We start from the raw sequence: 9,483 nt of genomic DNA on the forward strand, positions 1-9,483 counted from the left end.
CTAATTTTGCTATAGAATGTACATAAAAATTACAGATAATGATATAGACAATGGTGAAATATTGAATACTTTCTCCCCGATTTCAGGAATGGAACAAGCATGTCCAGTGTTATCTCTCACATTCAACACTGTATTAGAAGTTCTCCTCAGATCAATAAATGAGGAGAAACAAAATATATAAAGATTGGAAAATTGCACAACAGTCTTTATTCTTGGATAACATGGTTGATAGCTAATTCAAAGGAGTCTACAAATGGGCTATTATAATCAATAATCGAATTTAACAGAATTTCTGAATAAAAGGTCACATAAAAATATTATTTCTATATGCTATAAACAATAGCAATAACCAATTAGAAAATAAAATGTCATTTATAACAGCATCAAAAATATAAAATACCTAGAAACAAATTTACAGAAAAATATGGAAGACCTCTACACTGAACACTACAGAACAGTGCTAGAAATGTAAAGAAAACATAAGCAAATGATGGAATAGTTAACTGTTGCTGTGTAAAAAATTAACACTTTTTTTTACTTAAAATATTATTTCACAGTTTCTGTGGATTAGAAGTTCAAGCACAGCTTAGCAAAGATCTCTGTCTCAGGGACTCACCATGTTGCAGTAAAGGTGTTGATGGACAGCATTCTCATCTGGAGATTTGATTGGAGAAGAATCCACTCCCAAACTCAATTTGTTAGCAGAATTTATGTCCTTGTGACTGTAGAAGGGTGAGCTTCTTTGTTGGCTGTCTGCTAGAAGTCGTGCTCAGCTTCTAGAGACTGCCTGCAGTTCCTTGCCATGTGGTCCTTTTTGCAGGCAGTTGACAAGATGGTAGTTTGCTTCTTCGAGTTCAGCAAGAGAGCAATAGTAAATCTGATAGCAAGATGGAATCTTATATAACATAATGTAATCACAGCAGTGACATCCCATCACCAGTGCCACATTCTATTGGTTAGAAGCAAATTCTAGGTCTCAACCCACACTCAGAACAAACAGATTATAAAAAAGAATAAACCTCAGGTTGTGGGATCATGGGAATCACAATGGGGATATACCATGTCCATGGATTGGAAGACTTAATATTGTTAATATAGCCAACTATGCTAAAATTGATCTATATATTCAGACCATAACAATCAAAACCCCAGCAGAAAGTTCTTCTTGTACACTTACAGATTTCTAAATTTTAAAATTCTAAAATTATAGAAAAATGTTGTTCCCAGCAGAGCCAAGGCAATCTTGAGGGGGAAAAAGTTAGATTTTCACTATCAGATTGCAAGATTTACTGTAAAACCTACAGTAGTTTAGATAAAATGATATTGGTACAAAGGTAGACAAATATGCCAATGGAACAGAAGAGATTAGTCCAGAAATAGACTTATACAGATACTATCACTTGATTTACAATAAAGGCGTTACCACAATTCACTAGGAAAAGGACTACATTCTCAAAAAAATAGTGCTGGAGCAACTGTATAACCACATAAAGAAGAAAATGATCCTGCTATTTTTCATGGTGCTTAGGAGGTGGTAGTTTGCTTTAGGATGAAGCTAAGCATCTCTTTCCCAGCTACTGGCTGCCAGAAATACATTGAAGTGGATAATGAATGCAAACTTAGTACCTTTTGTGAGAAGTGTATGGCCACAGAAGTTGTTGCTGATACTCTGTATGACGAATGGAAGGGTTAAGTGGTCTGAACCAGTGGTGGTAATGACAAACAAGTCTTCCCCATGAAGCAGGGTGTCTCGACCCATGGCTGTGTTGTCTGATGCTGAGTAAGAGCTATTCCTGTTATAGACCAAGGAGAACTGGAGAAAGAAAGCACAAATCAGTTTGGGGTTGCATTGTGGATGCCAATCTCAGTGTTCTTAACTTCATCATTGTTAAAGAAATGGGAGAAGGATAGTCCTGGACTCACTGATATTACTGTGCTTTATTGCCTAGGGCCCAAAAGTGCTAGCAGAATCTGCAAACTTTTCCATCTCTCTAAAGAAGACAATGTCTACCACTATGTTGTGAGAAAGCCCCTACACAAAGAAGGTAAGGAACCTAGAACCAAAGTGCCCAAGATTCAGCATCTTGTTACTCCACATGTCCTCCAACATAAACATTGGCATATTGCTCTGAAGAAACAGTGTATGAAGAAAAAATAAGGAAGAGGCTGCAGAACATGCTAAACCTTTGGCTAAGAGAAAGAAGGAGGCCAAAGAAAAATGGCAGGAAGATATTGCTGAGACACAGAGGCTGTCCTCTCTGACAGCTTCTACTGCTAAACCCGAATCCAGTCAAAAATGAGATTTTCTAAGAGTAATAAATAAATAAGACCAGACATTTAAAAAAAGACAATGATCCTTAATTCCCTACCTCACACCATACCAAAAAATTAATTCATGGTGGATCATAGATCCAGATCTTCTTGAAGAAAATATAAAATAATATCTTTATGACTTTGGGAGTAGCATAGATATCATAAACAGAATCCCACAAAAACTAAACATAAAAGAAAAAAATAGTAATTTTGACTTTAGTTTAATTATGAACTATGTTTACCAAAAGATGTCATTAAGAATGTGAATAAGCATGTGAAAAACTGAGAGCTTCTCCCCTAAGATCAGGAACAAGATAAGGATATCTACTTCCACTTTAACTCACAGCAATCAGACAAGAAAAAGAAATAAAAAGCATCCAAATTAGTAAGGAAGGAATAAAATTTTCCCTGTTTGCAGATGACATGATACTATCTATAGAAAACCCTAATGACTCTACTGAAAAACTACTAGAACTGATAAAAACATTCAATAAGGAATGGGATGCAAAATCAACATACGAAAACCCGCTGCACTTCTATACACTAATAATGAAATAGCAGAAAGAGAAATTAAAAAAATAATTCCATTTACAATTGCACTAAAAAGGAATAAAATATCTAGGAATAAACTTAACCAAAGTGAAAGACCTCTACTCTGAAAACTGTAAGACACTGATGAAAGAAATTGAAGATGACACCAACAAGTGGAAAGATATTCCATACTCATGGATGGGAAAACGAATATTGTTAAAATGTCCATGCTACCCAATCTACAGATTTAATGCAATCCCTGTCAAAATACTAAGAGCATTTTTCACAGAACTAGAACAAACCATCCAAAAAATTTGTATGGAACCACAAAAGATCCTGAATAGCCAAAGCAATCTTCAAAAAGAACAAAACTAGAGGTATTATGATGCCACATTTCAAGATATACTACAAGCTATAGAAATCAAAACAGTACGGTATTAGCACAAAAATAAACACATAGATCAATGGAACAGAATAGAGAGCCCAAAAATAAACCCACAAATATATAGTCAGTTAATATTTGACAAAGGAGGCAAGAATATGCAATGGGGAAATGACAGTCTCTTCATCAAATGGTGTTGGGTAAACTGGGCAGCTACATGCAAAAGAATGAAACTTGACCACTTTCTTATACCATGCACAAAAATACATTCAAAATGGATTAAGGGACTAAACATGAGACCTGAAACTATAAAAATCCTACGAGGGAGCGCAAACAGTAATTTCTCTGACATCAGCTGTAACAACATTTTTCTAGTTGTTTCCTGACTCAAGGGAAACAAAAGCAAAAATAAACTATTGGGACTACATCAAAATAAAAAGCTTCTGTATAGCAAAGGAAACAATCACAAAACTAAAAGACAACCTACTGAATGGGAGAAGATATTTGCAAATGACATATCTGATAAAAGATTAGTATTCAAAATACATAAAGAACATATACAATTCAATGCCAAAAAATCCCAGGCAAACCAATTAAAATGGGCAGGAATCATGGACAGATATATGGATAGCTGGTAGGCACATGAAAAGATGCTCAACATCACCCATAATCAGAGAAAGAAATCAAACCCACAATGATGTCACCTCACACCTGTCAGAATGACTAAAATCAAAAACACAAGAAACAAGTGTTGGTGAGGCTGTGGAGGAAAAGGAATCTTCGTGTACTCTTCATGGGAATGAAAATTGGTGCAGCCATTGTGGAAAACAGTATGAAGGTGCCTCAAAAAATTAAGAATAGAATTGCCATAGGATCCAGTAGTTCCACTACTGGGTATTTACTCAAACAATATGAAAACACTAATTCGAAAAGATTTTTTCACCCCTATGTTTATTGCAGCATAATAATGGATAGCCAAATTACGGAAGCAACCCAAGTGTCCATCAACTGATGAATGGATAAAGAAGAAGTGGTATATGTATGTGCGATGGAATATTACTCAGTCGTAAAAAAATGAATGAAATCTTGCCTTTTGCAACAATATGGTTGGAGCTAGAGGGTATAACACTAAGTGGAATAAGTCAAGTGGAGTCCAAGTGAAGAAAGACAAATACCGTATGATTTCATTTATATGTGGAATTTAAGAAACAAAACAAATGAGCAATTTAAAAAGAGACAAACAACCAACCAGACTTTTAAATATAGAGAACAAACATGGTTACCAGAGGAGAGGTGGGTGGGGGGATGGGTGAAATAGGTAAAAGGGATTAAGAGTGTGCTTACTGTGATGAGCTGGGTAACATATAACATTGTTACTATACTGTACACTCGAAACTAATATAACACTGTATTGATCATATTAGAATTAAATGTTTTTAATTTTTAAAAAGAATGTGACTAGGTGAGTCACAGACTAAGAGAAGAACTCATATTCGGATTATATAAAGAATTTCTGTCATCAAAAAAGTAAAGATAAATAGCTGTTTATTAAAAGTGGAGAAAAGCCTGAGTAGGCAACTCAAAACAGTTGATATTTAAATATCTAATGAGCATATTAAAAGGTGCTCAACCTCATTAATCATTAGAGAAATGCAAATTAAAATGACAATGTATTACCACTATCTGCCCCCCAGAATATCTGAAATTTAAAAGAGTGAAAATACCAAGTGTCATTGAGGACATAAAGCAACTGCATGGCTGAGCAAAGTGTAACTTTGTTCAAACACTTTGGAAAACTATATGGCACTACATAATACTACACACATGCCTACTTTATGACCTGCAATTCCGCTCCTAGATATAAACCCAAGAGAAAGGTATAAGTCCACCAAAAGGGATCTGTAAGAATGGCCATAGGAACTTTCTTCATTATAGCCCAACACTGGAAAAAGAGCTGCCATGTCAACTAGAGAAAGTGTAAATTCATCATGTGATATTTGTGCAATGGCATACTTACTATACAACAAGAGAATAAACCTTGATGCACACGACAACATAGGTGAAAATCTTAAAAAACATTTTGTTAAGCAGAAGAAACCAGACACAAAAGAGTACATAGTACAGAATTAGAACTCCATACTATGCAAGAATAATAAAAATCAGCCTGTGGTGTTAGGCATCAGAATAATGGCCAGGGATTTTTTTTTTCCCCTGGGAAAAAGCAGGAGGGGATTTTCTGGGGTGAGGCAAATTATACGCTGACCCTTGTGGTGGTTATACGGTTACATACAAGCACAAAAAATCATCAAACTGTATACTTATGATTTTTGCACTTGACCCCATGAGTTATCTTTCAAAAAAAATAGAAAAAGCCAAAAATAAAGACCATTCCATATCAGATTTCTCTAATTGCTTATCCAATTTTTGACAATATAAAAATAATTGTGATTTATTTAGGAAAGCACATAGAACTCCTTTCAGCAAAGGAAAAGACTTGAACCTATCCTAAAGTTCTGGCTGATGATGTACGTTTGTAAGTTTAAGTGCCAATTTGTGGTATGAAAGAAACCCTCTTTTACTCTTTCTCTGTAGATCATGAAGATACTTTTTTAAAACAACTTCTATTAACATTTCAGCTTTATCTTTTACGGTTAGGTCTTTTATCTATCTGGAGACTACATTTGTGTACCATTTTAGGTAAGGATCCAGTTGTATTTTTCTTTGGACACGGATCACCTTCCTTGCTCCTTGAAATAATTTTCTTCTTCATTATGCATTGATTTCCATTTACACATGGACCTAAATTCCCGATTTTATTCTATTTGTTTTCATGCCAATCCTATCCTGTTGCTATTAGTGTAGCTTGGTGGTAGGCCCTCGTCGAAAGGAAAGCAAATTCCCCTTCTCAAAGTTAACTTAGTTATTCATAGATCTTATTCTTCAGTGGACATTTAGAACAAATCAAGTTCTTTATAAAACTGCCAAACCAAATTTTTGACTGGGATTGGATTGAATTGTATTAATTATTTCAACTCCTGTATGTTTATATATTTCATATTTCATCTGGTTCTTTTCAACAACTTCTTCCTGCTTCATATTAATAATAGCCTTCCTGATGCCTTGGAGGTATTGTTGTGCTTACTTTCAATTCATTGCTTATCTAATCTAATAATACTTCTTTTTGCAGTATGTTTTTTGTACTTGTTAATATTTTTTAAGTAGTTGTGTGCTTCTCTCATTTCTTCTTTCGGCCTGTGACTTTAAGTTTCCCTGGGAATATCAGCTACCTTATCCTCTAATGTGCATACAGGAAAGGTCAAAACACACACTCTAGTTCTCATCTTACCAGACAGTTTAGGGGAGTCAAGGAGGTGAACCTAAGAACTTCACCGATCACCATGTCTTTACTGCTACTCCACCAGTCTACTCTTGGACCACAAAGCCATCTACAAACTCATCCAAGAAACTGAAATCCACCAGCTCTGGGATTTGGGGGAGGGATGTGGAATGCTGGATGTCAAAGGCCTGGGCTGGTTGCCACATCTGGTTTCCTCAGTTCTGCAGGGATTTTATGAAGTTGATACTTCCCTTCCAATGTGGGGTGTCTTATGGCGATAGGACCTATGATGTTCTTTCAGCTGAATGGTCAGGCAACAGAAGAACTTAAAATGCTCTTGATGTTTTATATCTTGATTGAAATGTGGTTCACATGGGGTACTCATTTGTGGAAATCACTGAACTGTATACTCGAGACCTGGGCATCCCAATGTAGAAACAGAATACCTGGGAATGAGAGGACACCATTGCCTTTTATTTCACTGTTACTGAACAGTGATCTGGATATGCTAGTATTAAAATAAGTTGTAAAACTAAATTAGAATTATAAATATGAGAAAGAAAGATGTAATACTATACTTGTTAGCTCTTACCATACTTCCTCTGGAATCCCTAAAACCTCATTAAAAAAAATATTAGAACTATGGAGAGTTTAGTAAGATTGCCAGTTAATCAATAAACCCACATCGATCTATAACTGGGGTCACAGTTCAAACACATACAGCCTTTTCACAGAATGAAAATGGGTGAAAGGAAATAAATTGTGAGGAAGGCAGTACAAATTTTTTATTTTATTGAGTTTTGGTTTAAACAAGTGATATAAACATTTGTTATACTGAAGATTATGTTTTAAATCTGAAGTAGAAAAAATATAAATTGATAAACCAAAACAATTTCATTTTACAATTTTTTCTCACTTGGGGGTGCTGATTTAAGCCTGAAAAAAATAACACATTTTATAGCAAAATAGCAGTATCAAGTTTTATGTTTCCATTGTCATGTGCAGAACAGAATTCAACCTTAAATCCTTTAACTGGGAGTACTATTTTGTTTCATATGGTTTCATATTTCATGAGAGAAAACAGCTGTTCACAAATTTAGGAAATTTCTAACCTAACATAATCTTTGTATGATGATTTTTCTATTTAGTGCAATCATACCCCGGATATTTGCACAATTCTCATGGAATGATATAAACATGTGTTACCGTATGTTCTGAGCTCAGAAACTTCCATTGGTAGCTCTTCATTCAGTCTTCTTCTGCTAAAGATAAAGTGAGCATCGTTGGTTACTTTTCTCAAAATGAGAAGTTGGCACACAGTAAGCTGTGTAGACTATAGGGTTCAGAGGTTAAGAGCGTTGATTCTGCGGCCAGACTGTGTGAATTCTCTCCTGGCTCCAACACTTGGGAACTGTGACCTGGAGGCAATATTTCAACCTTTCTGGGCCTCAGTACATCATCTATAAAGTGATGACAATTATAGCATCTCTATCAGAGGGAAGATATAGTCACAGATCTTAGAACAATGCCCAGCGTATAAGAAGCACATTGTATTCGTTATTACTAAGAAACTTTTTGAATTCAGTTTTAACCCCACAATATTAGGGAATGTAGTTCATGCTGACATATTTTCATTTTTGGAAACTGATTGCTATGTAAGAAAGTAAGCTAAAGCTGAAATCCACCATGTCTGAGGGTGCGAAATCATAAGTAGGTATCTATCTATAGCCTCTTTTTTTAAAGATTTTATTTATTTATTTATTTAGTTAGTTAGTTAGTTAGTTAGTTATATTTTATCAGAGAGAGCGTGAACACAAGCAGGGGGAGCTTCAGGCAGAGGGAGAAGCAGACTCCCCACTGAGCAAGGAGCCAGATGCGGAACTTGATCCCAGGACCCTGGGATCATGACCTGAGCCAAGGCAGACACTTAACCAACTGAGCCACCCAGGTGTCCCTATCTATAGGCTCTTTTATGGAATATTTTCAAAGTAGGTAGAAATGCTTGTCAAAGCAAAAGCCAGTCTTTGAGTCTTCTTTGTGAGCTGAGGTCGGGTATTTTCCTTGAATGATCTAACAAGTCAATTCATTTCTAATCCGCACTAAGCCACTACCCTCCACGCAGAGCAGCAGACTACTGTAATGTGTACCCAAGTCATTGAGAACAGCATTGAATCTTCATCCCAGGGTCAAGCGACTTGAGTGTATCCAGGTTATGTGTTAATTACCCTACATCCATGTTATATTCTGCTTCTAATTCTTTAACTCAAAGTGAGTATTTACCTCATTTGAGGCAGCAAGTAGATGAAAAGTTAATACATTAGATATAGACTTCCTGACAAAAGGATGATAANGCAAGTAGATGAAAAGTTAATACATTAGATATAGACTTCCTGACAAAAGGATGATAACCCTGGGCATGGAAGAAACATCATCTCTTGGTAGATTTACCAATTTTGTCAAGTTGTATTAAAATTCTTTACATAGTTCCACACCCAAAAATAAGTAATTTTTTGATTTTACATTTTCATGGACACTGTGTCCAAATTATCTTCTGGTGCCTAAGATTTCTCATTGCCACCATAAATTAAAATAACTAACAGGGAGGTATTATTATGTGTCTTATCAACTATGATAGAAAATGCCGTGAGTGACTTAAAATTCCACGCCAGTTTTTCTAGAACTTCTCAGCCATATTTTAACATGCTGAAGGTATTTAGGGAAAATGTAAGCTTGTATAACAAAATACAGTGACATAAAGAAAAGAGAGGTTTATTTCACTCCCGTCTAATAGTTTCAAAGTGGGTGGAGCCCTGGTTGGCTGGGCTGTTCTGCTTCATGCCATCTTTTGCTGTTTGCATCTTGTTCCAGCATTTCTTGAGGTGTTTACCTTGTCTGCATCATTGAAATGGGGTTCTGAGGA

At 35.6% G+C, this 9,483-nt stretch overlaps 1 pseudogene; it reads left to right on the forward strand.

Moving 5' to 3' along the window:
- Positions 1-1,549: 1,549 nt before the first annotated feature.
- On the forward strand, positions 1,550-2,300 carry LOC117798816 (annotated as a pseudogene).
- Positions 2,301-9,483: the final 7,183 nt, after the last annotated feature.

Source organism: Ailuropoda melanoleuca, chromosome 1 (genome assembly GCF_002007445.2).
Source record: "Ailuropoda melanoleuca isolate Jingjing chromosome 1, ASM200744v2, whole genome shotgun sequence".
Lineage (NCBI taxonomy): Eukaryota > Metazoa > Chordata > Mammalia > Carnivora > Ursidae > Ailuropoda > Ailuropoda melanoleuca.